This window comes from Protopterus annectens, chromosome 7.part0 (assembly GCF_019279795.1).
Source record: "Protopterus annectens isolate FY-2018-M chromosome 7.part0, PAN1.0, whole genome shotgun sequence".
In the NCBI taxonomy this organism is placed as follows: domain Eukaryota; kingdom Metazoa; phylum Chordata; order Ceratodontiformes; family Protopteridae; genus Protopterus; species Protopterus annectens.
The window spans coordinates 328,353,417-328,378,992 of record NC_056739.1 but is presented as its reverse complement, the minus strand read 5'-3'; positions in this window follow the sequence as shown (position 1 = coordinate 328,378,992).

Here is a 25,576-nt window from a genome sequence, read left to right as displayed (position 1 = left end):
TACCCCACTCACCTGTTTGTAATATTCACCTTGAAAGGTGATGAAATTGTTGTCCAAGACAACTTCCATCAACTCTAAAATCAACAATTTTTTATCTAATGGTAAAATCCAGGTGTTTATTAACACTTTCTTCAAAATATTCAAATCCCTCCAACCTGGGAATACATGTAAAAAGATCTTTTACATCTATAGTAATCAATTTACAAGTTTCAGACCAGAGACTGTCATTTATTTTACCCAAAAAGTCCCAAGAGTCTTGGACAAGATGTCTTTGTTTCTTAATAATCCCCTTGACAGTTTGATCAATAAAAACTGCCAATGGGTGTGTCTTAGATTTTTTAGCCGAAACAATAGGTCAAAAAGGGGGTTCCACAATGCTCTTATGTACTTTGGGTATTCCAAAAAACTGTGGAATATTAGGGTATATCTGTTTCAAAAAATTGTAAGTCTCCCTCTCTATCCTGTTTTCCATAAGATATTCCTCCAATAGGGAATCAATCCTTCTGTATGCTATTTGAATCTCATTATAGGAAACAGTAGTATAGGTATTTTCTTGTGTCAATAATATTGTTAAAACATCGTTATACATTTCCTGATAGAAAATTACCAAACCCCCACCTTTATCCGGTTGCATAAATCTAAGGTTCCCTTCCTTCCTTAGTACTTCTAACAATCTTTCTTCTTCTTCTTTTAAATTCTGTTGTACCATATCTCTCCTATGATTTCCATATATCTCGTAAATTTCGTTGGTAGCTATTGTTTCAAAAATATTAATAACGGGGTGTAAAGGTGGGTTGTATACACTACTTCTAGTCATTGTGTTGGTGATAGATTGATTTAATCTCTCCAAGTTCTTTTCATTTTTATTATTAATCAGGTGATTTTTATTGTTGTTTATCAATCTCAAATTTAACTTTCTAAGATATAACTTTAATTCTATCAAAATGTTAGCTAAATCACCATAAGTAGACCTAACAAATTTGAACCCCCTGGAAAACAGTTCAAAATGTTTCTTTTCCAACCTTAAAGTGGTATAATTGTAAATTTTAAAGCCTTTGTATTCAAAAATTATACCATTTGCTTCCTGTATACTTTCGTCTATCTCCCTCTCCTCCCCCTGTTTTTCCATGCAAAACTGTTCCCATCTGGGTATTGCTGTGGTCCTGGGTCTGAGGGTATCCGAGTTTTGCTGGCTAACCGTTCGGATCTCCTTGGCCCTAAAAAAGTTTCTGTAGGTTCATGGAAAGAATCTAATTCATCCAATAATCTATTTCCATTTCTATAGTTTCTCCCTGGTTCATATCTGTCAGGTAAGTCAACATTTTTAGATGCTCCTGCATCCACCCGATTAATAAATGCCTTGTCATTTTTACCAGAAAAGTGTTCAGATGGCTTTTTAACAGTTTGGAATTGTTGGGGATAACTTCTACCCTTGTTATACTGTTCCTTATCTCTCAACAGCTTGTTCTGCTTCCTCTCAAAAACTTTATCTATTTTGTTATCAACTCTCTTTAAAATTTTGTAGTATAAATTCTCATATTCATCAAACAATAAATCCTTAACAATATCGCTATGGAGACCATCCAAGTCACTTAAAAACTTATTAAGTTGCACTTCATTATGTTTAATTAGCTTTGAAATCAAAGCAAATCCACAATCATCAAAAAAACTATGAAAATCTTTTAAAACATTTTCCGTATAGGTTATACCAAAAGGGTATTTAAAAAATCTTAATCCCTGAGGGACTATCTTGTTGCTTAAACACTGATGCAGATAATTATTGTCAATTTGTATACATTTATACTTAAACAACATTTTTTCAAATGTATAAATCATGTCCTTTAAAGTTGCTTCGTTGCATGCAGAAACTTTTTCATTTCTTTGATTCAACCCTTCTTGATTAATTGGCAAAGATTTGTCAAACACATAAACTTTATCCATAATGTCATTAAAACCAACAGAATGCGAAACTGTTGCCCCAGTAGAATACTGTTGCGGTAAAGACACAGGTACCGCTCGCTCAACAGTAACGGAGTTACAAAGTACAGTACCTTTGAAAAGCTGAGTGCTTCGCTGCTGAAGGGACCCTCGGATGTCCGTTGCGATGTTTTCCGTCTCCTTCTGCTGTTGACCAACACCATCGTTTACATGCCTTTTCTTTTGCTGATTCTCTCCTTCATTCCTTTTCATCCCACCATAACTCCCATTCACCGAGCGAGGAGATGACGTCACTGGCTGCGTCGAAGCATTTTCTGAGGCTATTTCCCCTGGATTTAATCGCTCTGTCGGTTCACCTTGTGTAAATAATTCAATGAGTTTAGTGAGATCTCCACAATGAGTGGAAATCTCTTCCCTTAGACGGGAAACTTCCTGTTGTGTTTGAAGTAAATTTACACTGTCATTAAGTACAGGATCAAACCTAATGATAGTGGAGTCGTTTAAAGATTCTTCCATCCTGAAGCACCAATGGTTCAAAGAGATACTTAAAGCACTCTGTCAGTCAGCAACGGAACCAAAAAGAAACTCCAACTGGGAAAAAATACTGGTATCCAAAAAGACAAAAAGTTCCGTACCACCGACAGATAAATCAGTTCTTTTATTTTCCAACTCCCACAATAAAATTCCAATGAAATGAGTGCTTTCGTCTGCCCAAAGCAGACTTCATCATATCTTTCTACCTCCAGGCCCCCAATAAGACTCCCTACTGGTACAGCTGTAGAGTTAGGACCTCAGCCAAGTGTCCAAGCCAAGTCCTCTAGCACCCTCTTTGTAAACCCAGTGCTTTGTGGCCCTGCCCCAAGTAGCTGACACGCACACTCTAAGATTTAATTTTCACACATGCACACACATACCTGGGAAAGGCTGGCGCAGCTTTACCTGCTGTGCCCCCTCCTGCTCAGAATATAAGGTTATCACTGCCACCAGTCAGTTATTTTAAGGCTCTTAAAAGGGTATCCACTTATACTGTGTAATATTAATATTGATACAAATGGTAGTAGTTCACCAAGATAACTAGACCTTCTGGAGTGGCTCACACAGTGTCACCAAAAAAATATAAGTACTTCCAAAGGTTAATACTTTCTAAAAATGACCAGCCACAATAAAAAAGTTTAAATACATTTAATAATGAATAATAAAAGAACAAGTCAATACTAAATATATATCCACAGTAAGCCACAGAGTTCAGATCACAGGAAATATTGAAAAGAACATTGAATGACAGACTCAGACAAATAAAGAAAAACAATATTTAAACTGAGCTTCACCGTATTTCTGACTGAATCTAGGGGAGTTATACTGTTCCCTAATAACTTACTTGGGCAAGGCAAGATGAAATACATGATCAATCTTTCTAGTCAGGTCCCAAACAGAATACTCTATCCTCTGAGATTACTTCCTGTAAAATATAATATCCAAGATGACTTGCAGAATGATCTCATATGGTCACCTGACTCTATGTTCCCACAATATCTCCTTTTGAAGTTTGAGACAGGACTTTAGCAGACTGCTACAATACACATTTAGATATTTTATGGCAATACCTAGGAGCTAGAGACATTTACAACACCCCCTTCTTTACAAAACCTAACAGATAATGGCTGCTTCCATACCTAGCATCTCCGGTCCTACTCAGTACTGTGAGGTGCAGTTTAATGACTTAACTCATTTACATTTCCCTTATTTATCTTAAAATAAGCCAGCTGTTTAACAATTGTTGTGCCAGTGTCCCCTATTAAAAAATATACATTTAATTCAGATACCATAATACAAGCACATTTCTCTTCATTTCAGCAGGGTGCACTGTTGAGACATTTTAGCACAATTAACACAAGCAGAGCTCACAAATACATTTTCAGCACAAGCATCTCTACAAATCAGCTTGATATACAAATGACATACAATTATTTTCAAAATTCCAGCTAGTTGTGCTGGCAAAAGTTTTACATCCACTGCTCTACTTCTCCCTGGCATGGCTGGCAGAACCTCCTATTGTCACATCTCACCCCCTTTGAAGACTCAAGCTACTTCAAGTAATCCTTGAGAAATGTGGCTTGATAGAAATAAGCCTATCTGGGAACATGCTACCCATTCCCTGTCTTAACAGCCCATCTGTGTTGGCATTGCTAACCCCACTACAGTGTTGTACTGTAAAGTCATATGCTTATAATCCCATGCTCCTTCTTAATAACTTGGTATTTTGCTGGCTGGCTCTATGTAGCCATGTTAAGGGATTGTGGTCTGTAACTACAATGAATTTCCTTTCATACAGATAAGGCTGAAGTTTCTGCATTGCCCATATTATGGATAGACATTCCTTTTCTACAGCTGCATACCATTCTTCCCTGGGTTGGAGTCTATGGCTGAGATATACCACTGTGTGCTCTTCTCCCTGTGAGAAAACCTGGCTAAGTGCAGCCCCCACCCCATGGTTAGAAGCAGATACCTGCACAACAAATTATTTGCTGTAATCTAGACTGGCTAACACAGTTGCTCTACCCAAAGCTCCTTTAAGCTTCTGGAATGCCTCCTCACTTGCTGGGGTCCATACTACCTTATCTGGCCTGCTTTTCCTTGTCAGGTCTGTGAGGGAGCAGCTATGGCACTATAATTGGGGACAAACTTTCTATAGTACCCCACTGCCCCTAAGAATACCCTCACCTGCTTTTTAGTAACAGGGGCAGGCCATGCCTGAATTGCTTCCACTTTGGCAGGTTCTGGCTTGATCTTATCACTCCCCACTCTATTGCCAGGTAGGAGACCTCTGCCATACCCACCTGACACTTACTGGGCTTAGTGGTCAACGTTGCCTTTTGCAGTCTGCCCAGCACCTCCCTGCCATGCTGAAGGTGCTCTTGCCAGGAATGGCTGTAGATGGTAATATCATCTGTCCCTGCTAGAACATGATCTACCAGCCTCTGGAAAATAGCAGGGGCATTTTTCATCCCAAAAGGAGTCACAAAGGCTGAACTCTTTCTAGCGTTGAGAGTCAAGGGCACCTGCCAGTAGCCCTTGGTAAGATCAATAGTGGTCAGATACTTAGCCCCACCCAGCTGCTCTAGGGCATCTGTCCTAGGCATGGGGTAGGCATCAGACTCTGTGTGACTAATCAGTTTCCTGTAGTCCACATAGAACCTGGTGCTGCCATCCTTCCTTGGTATCAGCACCACTAGGGAGGCCCAGAGACTGCTGGAATCATGGATTACTCCCATTTCCAACACTGCCTGTTTATCCTCCCTCAGAGTCTGTCTGACTTACTCACTCAGGCACCCTGTAAGGGGCCTGCTTTATAGGACTTTGGGGCCCTGAATCCACATGATGCTGCACCAGGTGGGTGCACCCTGGTTTCCCAGTGAACATGTTCCCAAACTCCTGTAATACTGCTTAGATTTCTCAAAACTGGGTAGGGGGTTAGGTGCTGGGACATTGCTACCTCTTCCACTGAGGTGTCAGTCTGAGCCTCACTGAGATCAGTCATCACATCCCCATCAGACTCCTCCTGCCATCCACTGAAAATACTCAGCACAAGGGCCTCTCTCTCATGGTAAGGCTTCATCATGTTAACATGATACAATTTGTGCTCCTGCCTAGCATTTCTACCATGTAGTTGGAATCACTGACCTTCCTTTTTACCTTGAAGGGTCCCTCCCAAGCTGCCTGCAGTATATTGGGTCCAACAGGAATGAGCACCATCACCTGCTGTCCCACAGATTACTCTATGGCCTGAGCATTCCTGGCATAACAGACCTTTTTCTGCTGTTAGAATCCTGTCAGGTTCTCCTGGGCCAAGCCCATCAGCTCCCTAAGCTTTCTGCTAAGGTTTAAAACATATGCCACAACAGACTCCTTGTGAGATTTCCACTCTCTCTTCCACTCATCATAAATCAAATCTAGAGGTCCCCTCACTCTATGGCCATACAGCAACTCAAAGGGTGAAAAACCTGTGGATTCCTGGGGTTCCTCCATGTAAGCAAACAATAGATGCGGCAAATATTTGCCCCACTTCTTCAAACTGGCCTGAAAATGCCTGTAGCATGGTCTTTAGTGTAGAGTTTAACCTCTCCTCAAGACCATTAGTCTGGGGATGGGTAGAGGGTGGTCTTTAGGTGCTTCACCCCCACAGTGCTTCCACAGACAAACCAACATGTCTGACATGAAATTGGCACCTCTGTTAGTATTTCTCTTGGGAAACCTACCCTGCTGAAAATCTCTAGCAAAGCATTTGCAACCTTCTCTGCCTCGAGAGAGGACAGAGCTACTGCCTCAGGGTATCTAGTAGCATAATCTACTACCACTAGGATATATTTCTTCAATGTGGAACCTGGGGTACTCAGAGGCCCCACAATATCCATAGCTACCTTCTGAAATGACTCCTCTATCACAGGCAAAGGCAACAAAGGATCTTTAACCTTGTCTCCTGCCTTGCCTACTTTTTGGCACTGTTCACGGGTCCTACAGTACCCAGTTACACCCCTGGAAATCCCAGGCCAATAAAAGCTCTGCAAATATGTCTCTTGGCACACTTTATGCCCCGTATGACCTGCAAAGGGAATGTCATGGACTATGGCTAGAAGTGCCAGATGATAAGCTCTGGGCACTACCAACTACTGTATTAACCAGCCTTCTAGCCCTCCCTCTGGGGTCTGCTCCCTATAAAGTAACTCTTTGTTCCTTAAGAATCAGGTGCCTCCCTAGCTACCTCTCTCAAGCCTTGTAGAGTCTGAGAGCGGAGCCCATCTCAACTCACTCTTTGTAACCTTTCCCAGCTGCCCTTTGACAGGAAATTTGGTATCCTCTGACAGCAGTGCCTCACTGCCACCCTTGGGACTACTACTCACCTTTGCCCTTGCAGTCACTCTGTCCAAAGGAAAATCAGTACCCACCAGCAGATGTGGCTTACCTTCAGTCTCACTGCTACAGGGTAGCTCTCTCACTGAAGTAGCCATATCACCAGTCCTGGCTTCAGGTGTGCAGTCTGCCTGGGTCCCCCAGGCTACCAGACCCACATGCCCATCTCCAAGCTTGACTGGGTGTCACTGCATGCACACAAGGTACTGCATTATCAAACTCATTCCCTATCAAGACATCTGCAGGGATATCCCCAAACACACCTACTTGCTTGCTTTCTTTTCCATCCTCCCAGTCAAGGTGAACCCTGACCAAAGGCATTTGGAATGGGCTCCTCCTAAAGTTCTGACTGGAGTGGACTGCCCAAGCAAGTTCTGCTCCTCTTTAACCACTGCAGGCTTCACACAACTGTTACATCAGAGGCTGTCTGTCTTGGCAGTGGCCTGTTTTCCATATACCAAGATCAGATATAAATTCTACTGGCAATTTGCTACCCCTGTTGTCTCCCGACAACTTACCACTGGCATTCTGTTATTCCCACTTGATAGGTAAAGGCTGCCAGCCTAGCCAGATAGAATTCTGTAGATATTTCTGTCATTTTTTAAATATTAGTATAAGCCACTGGCTTGTTCTCTTAAATGGGAAAAATGTAGGTAAATGTTAAACTTCAAAAATGTAACAACAGTGCACTCTGCTATAAGAAAGCTAAGTCAAGCATTTTATGACTGTCTTTGATCTTTAAAGTCACCTCTGATCTGTCTGGATGAAGGAATTCTGCCTATTGTTTTGAGGCCAGAGTTAATGGCTAGAATTTGCATGTATAAATGTCCTTTATTGCTCTGGTTTCTGACCAGGTGTAAAGAATGTAAATGCAGTTTCTGTTAGCCTGGGAACACCAGAGAATTGTGAAGAATGATGTCATGTGAAGCAGCTCTGTATTATCAATTTAAAGAGAGAGACTCAGAGCATTTTGTCTTGAGAACATTCAACCTACCAACACTGCCTGTTTCTATATGCAAGTTATTTAGAACTGTGTTTTCTCTTAGAAATAGCTAGGAATTAGGAGCTTAGACTAAGTGTTTTTTCTGTGATGTCAGAACTTTTCTATGGTATTATTTTAAGTATCTCTGAACTCTTGACTAGCACTGTGTAGTAAAAAGTATTGTCTTGTGTTTTTATTATTAAAGATTTTTAAACCTTCAACTGTGGTGGTTTTATGTAGAGTTAATTTAAGCTCTAGAGTACACTGCATGCATATAATGATACTGTACCAAGTCACTCAAAATAAGTCTTGGCTGTTAGTTTGCACTTATCATTTGGATAATAATATTGCACATTGATAATTGGACACCCTTTTAAGGGCCTTTGAGTACTTAATGAATATTAGTGGGTGGTGGCAGTGATTCCTACCGTGTAGTCTGGCTAAAAGGGGCACAGCTGGAGAACCTTTGCCAGCCTTCCCCAGGAGTGTCTGTGTGGTTGTATAAACTCTCTTATCTCAAAGTGTGTGTCAGCTACTTGGGCAGGGACATGTAGCACTGGTTGGACAGAGAGGTTGCTGGAGGTTCTAGCTTGCCCACTAAGCTGAGATCTGGACCCTAGAGCTGTGCCAGTGGGGAGTCTTATTGGGGACCTGGAGAGAAAGTGAGCAACCAGCCCCAGACTGACTGTGATCTCTGTGTGCTGTTAAGGGAAACTGTACTTTACTGTGTGTGTATTTATTATCCTTTCCCTATATGGACGCCCCCTCACTGATATTAGTGGTGAGGATTGAGGCTCCTTGATTGCTGGCCAGTGCACGGGCATCACATATTGTTTGGCAGTGGTGGGATATCCACATGACATATTAATTAGTTGGCAAATACTAATTGGCTTATAGTGGTGTGGGTAGAGAGAATTCCTGCAGCTTGCATACAGAGATCACTGAAGGTGTTTTGTACTCTAAATCAGCCATGCAGTGAATACTCAGATATCAGATTACAATTGTTTTATTTCTTTTGTTAGCTTAGTCAGGGAGAGCAGGCAGCATGTCAGCAGAGGAGTACGGAAATCTGACATGGAGTCAGCTGGCTGAGATATGCCAAGCTAGGGGACTGGTGCATGGAAACCTGACTAAGGCAGACATGACTGCTCTTGTCACAGCTGCATCAGAAAACTGCAACCAGGACGACGACCAGACTGGCAGTGGAGATGTACCACCATCAGAGAATGGACAGCTCAACCTTTCTGCAGAGGACTTAAAAATCCATCTGCAGCTAGAGACTTGAGTTGGAGGTCAGGCATTTGGAAATAGAAGCAGCTGAGAGACTAAGACGTCTGCAGGCTAAGGAGAATGAGAAACTGCTATGCCTGGAATCTGAGGAAAAGGTGAGGCAGAGGTAGCATGAGAAGGAGATGCTGACTCTTTTCCAAAGTCATGGAGGTAATGAGAAAGGATGTAACTGAACCCCAGAAGCACAAAAAGTCAGTAAATTTCTTCCGCAGTTTAAAGAGGGGGATAATTTTGATAGTTTCATTCATATGTTTGAGAGGGTATGTAAACAGTATGATGTTGACCAAAGGCTCTGGGTACGGTTCCTGACCCCCTTACTCCATGGTAAAGCTGTAACTGCGTTGTCTAAAATGTCTGATGTCGACTGTTTTAATTACACTGTTAAGTATTGCTTGTTAGAATGTTTTAAGCTAGCACCTGAAACTTATAGGAAAAAGTTTTGTGAGCATAGACACAAATCAGATGAAAGTGTGCGTGAATATGTTGCTGAACTGAGCACTTATTTTCATAGGTGGGTGAGTGGATGTCAGGTCACCTCTTTTGAAGGGCTGGCAGACCTTTTGGTGAGGGAACAAGCCCTTAGCACTTTGCCTGAGGACATGAGGATCTAGTTAGTTGATAGACAATGTACTACTTCAGAGGAGTTGGGGAAGAAGGGAGACCTATACCTAGCAAGCAGGGCATCCCTGCACAGGAAAGGGACCCCCAGTACTGCTCATGAGTCTAAAGGAACCCATGGTGGGCAGCACAGACTGCCCCCAACAGAATCTGCCAGTAGCAGGGGAAGCCACTAGTCCAGGTACATGTCCAGGGCTTAGGATTAAATGTTTTGAATGCAACCAGTGGAGCCATGAGGCATACAGATGTCCATGGAGGCAAGGTGAGAACCAGTAAGTGGGGAAAGACAAAATGCCAATAGTAGTTTGTCTTGAGACAACAAGCGTACCGAACTACCAACCTGCAGATGCCCTGATAGGGAAGGATTTGGATGAGGCAGTATCATGTGCTTATGCAGTTACACGCAGTCAGGATAGGAGACAAGCACATGGGTCTAGTAGCCTGGGGGAGACCCAGACAGACTGCATATTTGCAGCCAGGACTGGTGAGGTGATTACTTCAGGGAGAGGGATACTCTGTAGCAGTGAGACTGAATGTGAGCCACAGCTGCTTGTGGGTACTGATGTTCCCTTGGACAGAGTGACTGCAAAGGTAGAGGTGAGTAGTAGTAACCAGGCTGACAGTGAGGCACCACTGTCAGTGGATGCCAGACTTCCTGTGGAATGGGAGCTAGGAAGGGTTACAAAGAGAGAGTTGAGACTGGCTCAGCTCTCAGAGCCTACATTGCAAGGCCTGAAGCAGGTAGCTAGTGAGGCACCCGATTCTCAAGGTTTATAGGTAGGTACTAGGCTATTGGCCCTAGGGCCTATATAAGCATAGCCAAAAAGGTACCCTGGCTTTCGCCACCCAAGAAAATTTTCCTGTGCCCGTCGAGCAGAGCCACAGAAGTGATCCCCGGGGTGAATTTTCTATTTCCCATCCAATCAAGATTTTTCTTGAAGAGTGCTAATGAGGACCTTTGTCTGATATAGATAGATAGTTTGTTTCAGAGTATGGGAAGTCTCTGGGACAGGAATCTATCCCTCCAGGATGTTCTGTTTATTGTGGTGACAAGGGTTAGGTCCCTAGAGCATGTAGCTCAGAGGGATTTGGGATTTAAGTGGAGCATGTCCAACAGCTCTGGGTCTGACATAGCTTTTATGTTAGGCAGAGATCGCCTCTGAGTAGGCGATATGCAATGGTGTAAAGCTGGAGTTTTTTGAGACTGTCAGCGTAGGGCATCTGTTTGAGGCTGGTAATCCTCTTTGTGAGGTATTTCTGCAGCCTTTCCAGTTGTTGTAGATGTCTTGTGAGGTACATACCAAAAAGGGCGTTGTACTCTATAATGGGTCTAATGAGTGACAAGTAGAGAGGAACAATTACCTTTTTTTTACCTGGATGAGAAACCTTTTGTGATGAGGTGTGCCACATAGAAGGATTTCCTAACTACTGTGGCAATGTGATTTTCAAAGGAGAGACTACTGTTCACCTGTGTCCCAAGGTCTCATCATACTTTCGGTGTTAAGTAGACTACCACCTATGTGATAGTTCATGGGTACAGAGTTTTTACCAAAGGGGATGACAATGCACTTTTTGGCATTGAGCTTGAGGCCATGGCTTTGACACCAGGCATCTGTCTCAGTGAGGCCCTTTTGCAGGATGTCTACATCATTAGGAGTTTCAATTATCACTCCTAGTTTGCAGTCATCTGCGAACTTCATTAGCCAAAAACCTTCTGTGTTTGGTATCTACATCTCTGAAGTACAGGCTAACAGGAGAGGACCCAGGACTGAATCCTGTGGTACTCCACTTTTCACTGGTATGAAGTCAGATTTGGAATCTGCTACTTTCACAGTGTGGGTTCTGTCAGTGAGCCAGTTAGCAACCCATCTTGTGACATAGGGATTTATACCTAGTTTAGTGAGTTTATCTATAATTCCAGAGTCGGGGATGGTGTCAAAAGCCTTGGTGAGATCTAGATAGGCTGTGTGAACCACCTTACCCTCGTCTACGGGTTTGGTGACTGCTTCAAAGAAGCCATCAGGTTTAGGAGACATGATCTGCCTTTTACAAAAGCAAAATGGGTGGGGTCCAGAGTTTGGAGATTACCAATGTCTTTGTTTATAAGTTCCATGATGATACATTCCATGGCCTTGCAGACCAGCCTCATCAGGCTAATGGGACAGTAGTTCCCAGAGTCCATGGTGCCTCCCCCCTTTGTGGAGTGGGATAACCGTCACTGTGGGCCATTCAATGGGCACAAATCCTGAGGTGAGGCTATGATTGAACATGGTACTTAGGTGGGGTGCCAGTTCATTCCGTAGTTCATGTAGAATGCAGCCTGGGATGTTTTCAGGTCCCATGGATGCTGTGAAGAGTATGGCCTTGGAGACTGTGGTTTTCACCTGTGCATCCGTGATTACAGGAAGTTTGCATTCTTCCAGTATACAGATGGGCCCTTTAGGGGTTGGGGGGGGGGGGGGGTAAAGTTAGCACTGAACCTATCTGCCAAGATATTGGCAATATCAATTGACTCTGTATATTTAGTGCCATTGTGCTGTAACTCAGAGCAGATCTGAGTGTTGCCATTGAGATTCTTGACATAGCTATAGAATGTTTTGTGTTTCTCTTTAGAATCAGTGGCGATTTTGTTTTCATAATTAGCTTTAGAGGATTTTAAAAGGGATCTCAGCTTCTTACTGAGGCTGACCAGGGAGTTTCTCCAATCATGGGATTTTACTCTCTTTTGCAACAGCTTCTTTCTTCTGTTGTAGAGTTTGTTTATAGCAGGGGACCATCAGATTGCCTTCCTTTTTTTGGAGGATAGCATCTTGGTTCTGTTAGGGATAGCATGATTCATGCACTCGTGTAAGTGCTTATAAAGTGCATTTGTGTAGGTTTCAACAGTCCTACCTCTATTGTCCATCTCCATGGGTGTCGTGAAGTTTGCCACTTCTGTCTTGAGAAGCATGAAGGGAAGGGGGAATCTGTATACTGGGACAAAGGGTTACTGTACAGAGGGTGGAGCCCTGAGGGAGGGCTAGAAGGTGAGAGAGTACAGCAGTTGGTAGTGCCTAGAGCCTACCGTCTGGCATTTCTAGCCATAGCCCATGATATTCCCTTTGCAGGTCATATGGGCATAAAACATACCAAGAGAGGTATTATGCAGAACTTCTACTGGCCTGGAATTTCCAGAGATGTAACCAGGAAGTGCAGGACATGTGAGCAGTGCCAAAAGGTAGGCAAGGCAGGAGACAAGGTAAGAGCTCCTTTGATGCCTTTGCCTGTGATTGAGAAGCCATTTCAGAAGGTAGCTATGGATATTGTGGGGCCTCTGAGTACCCCACATTCCACAGGGAAAAAGTATATCCTAGTGGTAGTGGATTATGCTACATGATACCCTGAGGCAGTGTCTCTGTCCTCCATTGAGGGAGAAAAGGTGGCAAATGCTTTGTTAGAGATTTTCAGCATGGTAGGCTTCCCAAAAGAAATGCTGACAGAGGTGCCAATTTAATGTCAGACCTGCTGGCTTGTCTGTGGAAGTAATGTGTGGTGAAACACATGAAGACCACCCCCTACCATCCTCAGACTAATGGTCTTGTTGTGAGGTTAAACTCTACAATCACGTCCATGCTAGGGACATTTGCAGACCAGTTTAAGAGGGAGTGGGACAAATATTTGCCCCATCTGTTTGCTTACAGAGAGGTTCCTAGGAATCCACAGGTTTTTCACCCTTTGAGTTGCTGTGTGGGTATAGGGTGAGGGGACCGCTAGATTTAATTTGTGGTGAGTGTGAACCTCATAAGCAGTCTGTTGTGGCATATGTTCTAAACGTCAGGACAAGGCTCAGGGAAGTCATGGGCTTGGCCCAGTTGAACCTGGCAGAAGCCCAATAACAGAAAAAGGTGTGGTATGACAGGAATGCTCCAGCTGTGGGGCAGCAGGTAATGGATCTTATTCCTGTCAGACACAACAAGCAGCTTAGGAGGGACCCCTACAACGTGGCAAGAAAGGCAAGTGATGTTAACTGCATGGTGGAACTGCCAGGCAGGAGCACAAATTGTACCATATTAATATGATGAAACCTTACCATGATAGGGAGGGCCTTGTGCTGCGCATCTGCAGTGGATTGCAGGAGGTGTCTGAGGGAGATCTGGTTACTGATCTCATTGAGGCTGAGACTGACACCTCAGTGAAAGGGGTAGCAATGTCCCAGCAGCTATCTCCTACTCCGGTTTGAGAAATCCAAGCAGTGTTACAGAAGTTTGGGGACATGTTCACTGGGAAACCAGGGTGCACCCACCTGGTGTAGCACCAGTTGGATACAAGACCCCAAATGCCTATTAGGCAGGCCTCTTATAGGGTGCCTGAGAGTGTCAAACAGACTCAGAGGGAGGAGATACAGGAAATATTGGAACTAGGGGTAATTGAAAAGTCCAACAGTCCCTGGGCCTCCCCAGTGGTGCTGGTGCCAGAGAAGGAAGGCAGCACCAGGCTCTGTGTAGACTACAGGAAATTAAACAGTCACACAGAGTCAGATGCTTACCCCATGCCTAGGACAGATGAGGCCCTAGAGCAGCTGGGTGGGGCTAAGTATCTTACAACCATTGATCTTACCAAGGGTTACTGGCACGTGCCTTTGACTCCCAGTGCTAGAGAGAAGTCACCCTTTGTGACTCCTTTTGGCTTGTAAAAGTTCAGAAAGATGCCTTTTAGGATGAAAAATGTCCCAGCGACTTTCCAGATGCTGGTAGATCATATCCTAGCAGGAGCGTTTGCCCTTGCTTACATAGATGATATTGTCATCCACAGCCATTCCTGACAAGAGCACCTTCAGCATGTCAAGGAGGTGCTGGGCAGGGTTGGCCATTAAGCCAAGCAAATGTCAGGTGGGTATAGCAGAGGTCTCCTACCTGGGACACAGAGTGGGGAGTGGCAAGATCAGGCCAGAACCTGCCAAAGTAGAAGCCATTCAGGCACAGCCTACACCCGTTACCAAAAAGCAGGTGAGGGCATTCTTAGGGACAGCAGGGTACTACAGAAAGTTTGTCCCCAGTTATAGTACTGTAACTGCTCCTCTCGTAGACCTGACATAGTTAAATAGAGCCAGCCAGCAAAATGCCAAGTTGCTAAGATGGAGCATATGGTTGCAAGCATATATGTCAGTACAGCACCGCAGTGCGATTAGGAATGCCAATGCAGATGGGATCTCAAGACAGGGAATGGGGTAAGGTATACTCAGATAGACCTAACCCTCTCAAGCAGCATTTCTCAAGGGTCACTTGAAAAACTAGCTTAAGTTCTTTGGGGGGGTGTGAAGATAGGTAAAGGCTGCCAGCCTAGCCAGATAGAATTCTGTAGATAATTCTGTCATTTGCAAATATTAATACAAGCCACAGGCTTGTTCTCTTACATGGGATTAAAATGTTGGTAAATGTTAAACTTCAAAAATGTAACAGTGCACTCGTAAGAAAGCTAAGTCAAGCATTTTATGAATGTCTTTGATCTTTAAAGTCAGCTCCCATATGTCTGGGTGAAGGAATTCAATTTCTGCCTATTGTTTTGAGCCCAGAGTTAATGGCTAGAATTTGCATGTATAAATGTCCTTTATTGCTCTGGTTTCTGACCAGGTGTAAAGAATGTAAATGTAGTTTCTGTTAGCCTGGGAACACCAGAGAAGTGTGAAGAATGATGTCATGTGAAGCATCTCTGTATTATCAATTTAAAGAGAGAATTGGAGAGCTTAGAGCATTTTGTCTTGAGAACATTCAGCTTACCAGCACTGCCTGTTTCTATATGCAATTTATTTAGAACAGTGTTTTCTCTTAGAAATAGCTAGGAATTAACATTAGACTAAATATTTTTTCTGTGATGTCAGAACTTTTCTATGGTATTATTTTAAGTATTTCTCTGTGATCTCTGAACTCTTGACTAGCACTGTGTAGTAAAAAGTATTGTCTTGTGTTTTTATTATTAAATATTTTTAAACCTTACAACTGTGGCTGTTTTATGTAGAGTTAATTTAAGCTCTAGAATACATTGCATGTATATAATGATACTGTACCAAGTCACTCCAAATAAGTCTGGACTGTTAGGTTGCACTTACCATTTGGATAATAATATTGCACAGTAATAATTGGACACCCTTTTAAGGGCCTTTGAGTAGTTAATGAATATTAGTGGGTGGTGGCAGTGATTTCTACTATGTAGTCTGATGGATTAGACACTCTAAAATTGGCCCTAGGTGTGAGAGCATGTGTGCCTTCTGTGGAAGGTTGGGCGCCGTACTGGCAACTCGACACCATAAAACTCCACTGCCAATCATGAGCAGAAAAGTGATCCACTGTGACGACCCCTAACCGGGAAAAGCCAAAAGTAGTAGAAGCCTGGGTGAAAGGGGCACAGCTGTAGAACATGTGCCAGCCTTCACCAGGAGTGTCTGTGTGGTTGTATAAACTCATCTCAAAGTTTGTGTGTGCCTGCTACTTGGGCAGGGACACAAAGCACTGGTTGGACAAAGAAGCTGCTAGAGGTTTTAGCTTGCTCACTAGGCTGAGATCCGGACCCTATAGCTGTGCCAGTGGAGAGTCTTATTGGGGACCTGGAGAGAAAGGGAGCAACCAGCCCCACACTGACTGGGATCTCTGTCTACGCTTAAGAGAAATTGTACTTTAGTGTGTGTATTTATTATCCTTTCCCTATATGGATGTCCCTCACTGGTGTTAGTGGTGAGTAGTGAGGCTTCTTGTTTGCTGAGCCAGTGCACGGGCATCACAGCTACCCCACTTTGTCCTTGTGGACATCTATATGCTTACACGGCCCCACTGGTTACATTTAAAACATTTAACCCTTGAACCTGGCCATGTAGTTGAACCAATGGCATCCCCTGTTACCGGGAGACTCTGTTGGGGCAGTTTTGGCTGCCCACCATGGGTTATCCATGTGCAGCACTGGGCATCTCTTTCCTGTGCAGTGATGTCCTGCTTGCTAGGTATAAGTCTCTTTTTTTCCCCCAATTCATCTGCAGAGTTGCAGTCCCTGTTGGCCAACCCGATTCTCATGTCCTCAGGCAAAGTGCTAAGGGCTTCTTCCCTCACCAGAAGGTCTGCCAGCTTTTCAAAAGTGGTGGCCTGACACCCACTCATCTATCTATGAAAATAGGTGCTTAGTTCAGCAATATAATCACATATACTTTCACTCATGAAACTTTTCTGTAAGCTTCAGGTTTTAACTTAAAACATTGTAATAAACAATGCTTAACCATCACAATATAAATATAATTTAGACGCAACAGCTACAGCTTTACCATGGAGTAAGGGGGTGAGGAGCAGACCCCAAAGCCCTCGGTCAGCATTATACTGTTTGCATACTCTTTCAAATAGATGAATAAAATTATCACCTTCTTGATATTGTGGGAGAAGTTTATTAACCTTTATTGCTTCTGGGGTACAGTTACTCCCTTCCCCACTACCTCCATGATCCTGACAGAGTGTCAGCATTTGCTTTTCATGTTCCTATGGCCTCTTATTTTCTTCAGCTTCCAAATGCCGCAGTCTCTCTTCTGATTCTAGTTACAACCATTTGGCCTCCAGTTCAAGTCTCTAACTCCAGATGGATTTTAAGTCCTCTGAGGAAAAGTTGTTATCCTGTTTCTGAGAGCTGTATATCCCCATCACTAAACTGGTTATTGGTCTGTGCTGCGACTGTGCTTAAGGCTGCAATTATTTCCCCTTTAGGCAGGTTGGCAAGCCCCAGTCCTTTGGCTTAGTACATCTCAGCCAACTGGTTCCTTGTCACCTTGCCATAATCCTCTGCTGACATCCTTGCCTGCTTTCCCTGACCATCCAAGCTAACAAAAGTAAATAAAACTATTGTAATATGGAACTCAAAGTCTACTTTGTGGCTGTTTGAGAGTACAAACACCTTTCTTTAGGTGACATTGCTTACAGGCTACAGGAATTCAATATCCACACCACTGCTCAACAATATATGAGCATGTGACGATCCCTCCACCACCAGCCAATTATAATGCGACACCCACCACTGCTGATATGTGATGGCCACCACTATGCGTCATCCACAAACTGGGCCAGTAATCACGGAACCTGAATCCTCACCACTGCCACTGGAGAGGGGCATGCACTTGGAATGCAAATGGATACACTCATTATTTCCAGATGTAGACCTCTGCATCAGGTACAATTTCCCCTTAAGAGCACACAGGGAACACACTCCATGCAGGGTCTGGATGTCCATCTCCCCCCAATAAGACTCCATACTGGTACAGCTGTAGTATTAGGTCCTCAGCTGAGTGTCCAAGCCAAGTCCTCCAGCACCCTCTCTGTAAACCCAGTGCTTCATGTTCATGCCCCAAATAGTGAACACACACTCTCCAAGATTTAATTTTCACACACGTATCTAGGAAAGGCTGGCACAGGTTTACCTGCTGTGCCCCCTCCTGCCCAGAATATAAGGTAGTTATCACTGCCACCAGTCAAGTTATTATAAGGCTCTTAAAAGGGTATTCAATTATATTGTGTAATATTAATACAAATGGTAGTAGTTCACAAAGCCAGCTAGGCCTTCTGGAGTGGCCCACACGGTGTCACCAAATAAGTACTCTCAAAGGTTAATGCTTTCTAAAAAGGACCAGCCACAATGAAAAGTTTAAATACATTTAATAATAAAAGAACAAGACAATACTAAATATATATCTACAGTAAACTACAGAGTTCAGATCACAGCAAATATTGAAAAGAACATTGAAGGACAGATTCAAAGAAAAAAAGCAGTATCTAAACTAAGCTTTACCATCTCCTTGACTGAGTCTGAAAGAGTTATACCATTAACTAATAACTTACTTGGGCAAGGCAAGAGGAAATGTGTGAGCTGGCAATGTGTGAGCTGGCTTTCTAGTCAAGCCCCAAACAGAATACTCTATCCTCATGAGACTCCCTTTAATATATAATATCCAAGATGACTTGCAGAATGACCTCATCTGGTCACCTGACTCTAGGTTCCCACAGCATCTCCTTTTGAAGTTTGAGATAGGACTTTAGCAGTATGCTACAATACACATTTAAAGCTTTTAAGGCAATGCAGAAGAGCCAGATCCATTTACAACCCCCCCCCCACTTCTTTACAAAAGCTAACAGATAATGGCTGCTCACAGACCTAGCATCTCTGGTCCTACTCAGTGCTGTGGGGTAATGTTTAATGATTTAACAGCAAAATTTACATTTCCCTTATTTATCTTAAAATAAGCCAGCTGGTTAACCATTACTGTGTCAGTGTCCTCTATTAAAACATACATTTAATTCAGATACCATAATACATGCACATTTCTCTTCATTTCAGCAGGTGCACTGTTGATGCATTTTAGCACAATTAACACAAGCAGAGCTCACAAATACATTTTCAGCACAAGCATCTGTACAAATCAGCATGACATACAAATGACATACAATTATTTACAAAATTCCAGCTAGCCATGCTGGCACAAGTCTTACATCCACTGCCCTACTTCTCCCTGGCATGGCTGGCACTATCTCCTATTGTCACAGAGAGATTGAATGTTCAGGTGAGGCAGATCCAATAGGTGAGAAAGTAAGTCTGGGTCCAAGCCCAGAAACCAAGTTGGATGAATTGGATGAGACCAGAGGAAGGGAAACCATGTCTGCAGAAGCCAGCAAGGGGTTAGGAGGGGATTATGTTAACCTCGATTGCAGATACTTTCTAAACTTTGGAATCAGAGGTGATCGGGAAAGACAAAGGATACCAGAGGGCCAAGGATGTGTTAGAGCATCTCACGATGACTCCCCCTTGAAGGGAATTAAAGCAAAAAAACTTGCTGCATTTGGTGGTGTGGGGAGAGGCAAAGATGGCAACAAGGTCATCCTCAAGAGTTGATGGACCACTTCATGAGGGAGCAAAATTAATCCGCTCAACTTGTCTTCTAGTATGTCAGATTTCCCCAGGATATGCATTGGAACTACAAAGCAGTGAGAAGGTATCACTTACTGCCACTCAACACAGAAAATAAGACCCGGTTCCTCCCTGTTTGTTGATATACCAAATGACTGCCATGTTGTCTGTTTGTATAGAGATCACATCTAAGGGAAGAAAATCCTGAAAAAGCCTGCAACATTAGGAACAATGCTCTTGGCTCCAAGATTTCAACGAAGACTGGCCACTAAGATCACCCACCTTGGACTCTCTCCCAGGTAATGCCCCCCACTCTACTCCAGCTGGGAAATGCCCCTGGTCAGTGTGTCCTGGGGAAAGGGGTAGAATGAAAGGTTATCTCTAACAATGTGGACTCGAGCCAGCATTGGATGCATGTCCTGTGGATGTTTGGTAGACTCGCTGAAAAGGAGAAAAGTTGTTTTCTACAACTGTCAGGGTCCAATGAAGAACACACATGTAAAATCTGTCCAGTGAAGCTAATGTGATTGAAGGAGCCTAAATGAAGGACTAACCTTGCCAGTGGCATTCAGTAGGATACAAGTTCTAGGGCCTGCTGATGAAGCTTCACTATCTGAGATCCTGCATTCAAAGTCACTCAGATGAATTCGAGAGATCAAACTGGTTGTAACCTGGACTTTAAGTTTACTGCAATTCCAAAGTCTGTACAGAGTTTTAGCAAACAGTGCTTGGCTTGAATGACAGATTCCTGGTAGGGGCGGTAATGACTCAGTCATCCAGATATGGGAATACACAAACCTTGCAACCAAAGAGGAGCTGCTACCACTGCTATACACTGGAACACCTAGGGGGCCCTGGTGAGTCCAAAGGGAAAAAATTTGTCCAACACAAGCAACGTCCTGTTAAGTGGGAGGACAGAGGAGCTCTCTTCCTCCAGCTCCAGCTTACTGGCTGCTGCCACTACCATAGAATCTACAGGAGGACCCTTGCTCTGATGCAGTCTCTCTTTAGGAGCTATTAAAAAGTTATCAGGCTTCTTAGGGATACGTTCAGCCAGGTCTAGTTCCTTCCATTTCTGAGACAAGATTAGGTCTATCATCTCATCTATGGACTGAAACCACCCAAGTAGATGGGCCAGAAATGAAAGCTTTGATAAAAGAACTCCTCTGGAGAAGGATCTTGGGAGAGCCACCCCCTCACTAAGTTCCAGAATCTCTCCAAATAAGACTTCAAGAGGGAATTCTAGGGGAATCTTCTGCTTTACTGATAGTGTCAATGGTAGGAGATTCCTCAGGGAGAATCCCAGTGCCTCTTCTTGCACTTATATTTCCAGTGGACATCTGCTGTGGGAGCTTCAGAAGATGACGCTGAAACAGAGATGGGTGCTCTATGCAGAGTAGTCTCAAAGCTTTCCAAAACAGACTGCCACAACAAGCGAGAGAGCAAGCTATGGATCCTGGGAGATCCTATGAGGATGGGTAGGATCTGGTTCAGAAAGAATAGCTCTCTCTGGGCTAGTAGAGGACTCGAAAGCCTCAAATGCCAGGCCCAAGATTGATCCAGAGAGCTACGCCTCTAGGGCTGAAATGAAGCCCCTGAAGGTGGTTCAAACCTGGAAGCCATTTGACCTGGATTCAATCTAGAGCAGAAGTTCATAAGGGAAGAAAGGGATCCAAATATTTAGGATCCGATCCCAATTTAAACATTCTGGCTCTGAGCCTGCAGGAGCCAACTTTGTCAAAGAACTCACAGGAGTCAAGAATGTAACCTCAGCTCTGATGGACATACCTTGGATTAAATATTGATCCAAGAGCTCTGATCTCAGAGGACAGATTGGAGTGAAATATATGTCGCCTGGATCCAATAGTGGCCACTGCCAGAACCCCAAATTGGATCTGTGTCTAAAGGAAATACTTCATCCTCCTGTCCACTTCCATGAGGCTCAGAATAGATCTAATAACCTCAAGGAAGAAGTGGAGGAAGAAGGCCTGGAGGATATTTTAGTCTATCCTGAAGAATCAGAGACCTGAGCCAAGTTGACCACAGGTGCATGTGAAAATCATTGGATCCACTACATCACAAGTTACCAGATCATAAAACAGCTTTCGCTTGGAGGGTTTAGATATTTTAGCTTGTGGGGCCAGAACGGATGAAGTCATCAGGTCCAGAGACCTCTTTTTCTTGTCTTTCTGTTTCTTGTGGCTCTCTTATCACCCTTTTATCGAAGAGGAATAAAGGGGGGTGTAGCAGCAGCTACGGACTTCTGACATTGAAGATGGCTCATCTCTTAAGGTTGACTGTAGGAGACCCTTCGGTACAACGTTTGTTCTCCCTCTCAATTAAAGCTCTCTGCCTGAAGGCTTCACAAATGCAGCAATATATCTCTAGGTAAGATGGTCCACGATGGTACACACATTTCTCATAGGTATTGGAATGATAAGTTTATGAGGACAAGCAACATACTTTCAAAAACCCAATAGTGTCAGACATGTTAGCAGAGCAAATGCGGTTTAAAAAAGGGAAGATTAAAGAAGCTATAAAAATACATGGATACAGATTTTTTTTTAAAGAGAAAAAGGACTAAGAAAAAAATACCACTACAATAGAGATAAATTTAGTAGTAAAATGGGGAAAGATATTATATACGATGCAGATATAGTATAGTTATTTAACTAAAGGTAAAAACTTCAAATATTTTATGCAAAGCTCTCCTGAGCAAAGATCTGCTGTAGCTCAAGTGAAATTAAATCTAAGGCAGCTTGTTTTGGTCACAGAGATTATGGATAGGGAAGGAGCCTGAAAACCAGATTTGAAGCTTGGAAGTAGCCTTGGACAGAATCGAGATCAGATTTAAGACCCACCCATTGAGGAATGGGTGGAAAAGACATCCGATCCTAAGTTTATTGCCTTTTCTTTGAATGTTCCTTGTGTTCCAGTCTCTATTTTAGTCTGTATTTGCATTAAGTAAAGTTCATTTACTGACCTTTAAAGCTTTGCGGCTGGTAATTTATTACAAGCATATTTGTATGAAAGATATTTGGCTTTATACACTAATACACAAAGAATAATGGGACTCTATGAGAAGGGAAGTTAGAAGCCCATCCCCGGGACAGTAATGCAGATTCCATTTATGCTCTTGAAGTCAGGTTGCATTTTGTGGATTAATCGAAACAGTCTGGAGTGTACTTTCTTGCCATCAATTCATCCTTTGGGGAGAAAGTAGTGCCAACTTGTCCTTTACATTTTATTTCACATGCCATACTTCTAACTTCATTAGAACAAATTCCATTTTTTAAAGACAGAGGTAGATGAATGACAGAATTGCAAGAAGTTTAAATTCAGTTGAAGTGGAAGAAAGCTTCTACTTTATGCTCTTGACTGGAAAGTAGAAAAGTTTTGAACAAAGAAATGTTTTATTGCTTTCCATCACAGAAGAATAAAGAATAGCTGTGTAAGAACTTACCATAACCATAGATGTCCTCTTTCATACTGCAGTACTCATAACAGGGTGGTCGCTGCCTGCAGCACTGGGCATCCAGCCAGTATATTAAAGTATTTGGATAAGGGGTACATGCGATGTTCCATGTCAGAGCCATAAAATGACATTGGTTATATATGTGACGTCTGCACATACCAAACTCAGAACTGACTGCCACAGAGTAGTACCCTTGGGATTCTAGAAGAAAGGAAGCTTTCTAGACCCAATCAAGACCACCAGTCAAAGAAGTATTCAAGCTGTAGAGCTATGTTGCAGCTTTTATACCTTTTTTTTTGGTATGCAAAGAACCAAAAAGGAAAAAGGAAAAATAAAAGGGGGGGACTGAATACTGCAACATGGAAAAGGACATCTATGGTTATGGCAAGTTCTTACACAACTATTCTATGTCCTTCTATTCTCATGTTGCAGTATTCATAACAGTAGGGAGAGTACCAAAGCTTTAGGTAGGAGCCTGGGAAGTAGGTTGGGAGACAAGTCGATGAGACCCTGCAAAATTGTCCTGGCAAACACAGCCCTGGCTCTAGAAATCAAGTCTAGCTTGTAATGTTTGGTGAACAGAAGACCAAGTGTCTGCTTCCAGAATGAAAGCATAGTAAATGCTCCTGAAAAAAGCTGCCGAAGAGGTAGCTGCTCTAGTACAATGAACTCTCATATTGGAGTTAAATTCTTTTCCATGAAAGGAATAGCAAAATGAAATAGCCTAAGAAATCCATGAGGCAATTGTCTGTTTTGACACTGGTTTCCCCAAGGCCCTAGGGTGAAAGATGATAAAATGCTGGGCAGACTTTCTAATGGGTTTGGACTTGTCCAGATAATACCTCAGTTGTCTATGAACATCCAGGGAATGCAAAGTCTTTTCTGAGGAGTTCAGAGCCTGAGGGAAAAAGACTGGTAGGTTAATGGTCTGATTCAAGGAGAGCTCATTAACCACCTTTGGCTTGAAAGAAGGATTGGTCCTGAGGAAGACCCTATCTATGGAAGATAAGGTAAGGAGGAGTGGACATAAGAGCTTGGATTTTGGAAATCCTCCTGGCAGAGGTAAAGGCCATCAGTAAAACTGCTTAAGTACATAGCTTAAGAGATGCTGAATGGTCTGGTTCAAAGAGAGGTAATGTGAGTTTTTCTAACACAAAATTAAGATCCCAGGATGGAGGAATAGGCTTATGAGATGGTCTGATATGGAGGACCCTTTTAAGAAGAGTTTTACTTTTAGCCTGGATGCCGAAGGAGGTACCAAAGGAAGGCAGGCAGAAATGGCTGACAAATGCACTTTTACAGAAGAGTATGACAGTCCTGAATGTAGCAGCTCACACAAATAAAGGACCATAGGTACTGGAGCAAGAAATGGGTCCCATTTGTTCACACACCACCTGGAGAATATTTTCCATTTTGATGAGCAATTTCTCCTGGTACTATGTTTCCTGGCCTCCTGCAAGATATTGAGTATGTCATCTGAATACAGGTGTCTAAAGTCTTTCGGCTTTTCCTGGTTAGGGGTCGCCACAGCAGAACTCCGGTCCGCTAACGATTGGCAGTAGATTTTTACGTGCTGGCTTGCCAGGCTTAACGCACAACCTTCAGCGAAGGAACACCCATTCACGCATGTCGACACACAGAAGACGCTTTAACTGAGAATCCAACGGGCAATGTCTGTGAGGCGACAACGCTACCGCAGCACCACCACCGCAGTTTGAATACAGGTGTCTAAAGGGGATCAAAATTCTATTACCCATAAAGTTTTAGGTTGAGATGAGGGATCCCCTGTCTTGTGTGCGTAGGTCGAATCGGTGAGGTAACCTGTGGTGATTGCCTTGGGCTAATACAAATAGGAGACACCAATGCTGTGTTGGCCAAAAGGGGGGTCACCCAGCAGGATTTTTGGTTTGTCCTACTGAATCTACAGGATGACTTTTTGAATCAGTGTGAAGGGGAAGGCATAAAGAAACATCCCCACCCATGAAAAAAAGAGAAGGCGTCCATCTTCCAAGCCTGTGGATGCAGAGTTCTTGTGCAAACCAGAGGGATCTGTCTGTTCTGGGAGGAGGCAAACAGATATGCCTGTGGAATAACCCACCTGTGAATAAGATCCAAAACTAACTCCCTGTGAAGCATCCATTCGAGAGAGGGTGCTGTGGTTCTGCTGAGGGTGTCTGCCCTCACATTCTCTGCTGAGGGAATGTTTACAGCTTTTAGGTGTATGTTTAGTTTCACCGCTAGGGACCCAATTTGAATTGCCAAGATGCAGAGTGGATAGGACCTTGTCCTTCCCTGCTTAACATACCACAGAACAGTCACCATCTGTGATTACCTTCATGGTGTCTAGCAGGAAAATCTGTTGGAAGGCCTGTAGTACCAAGAGAAGGGCCCTCAGTTTTTTTATATTGATGTGGTCCCTTTGTCTCTGGGTGGATCACTCCCCCCTGAACTTTGTCCTGGCT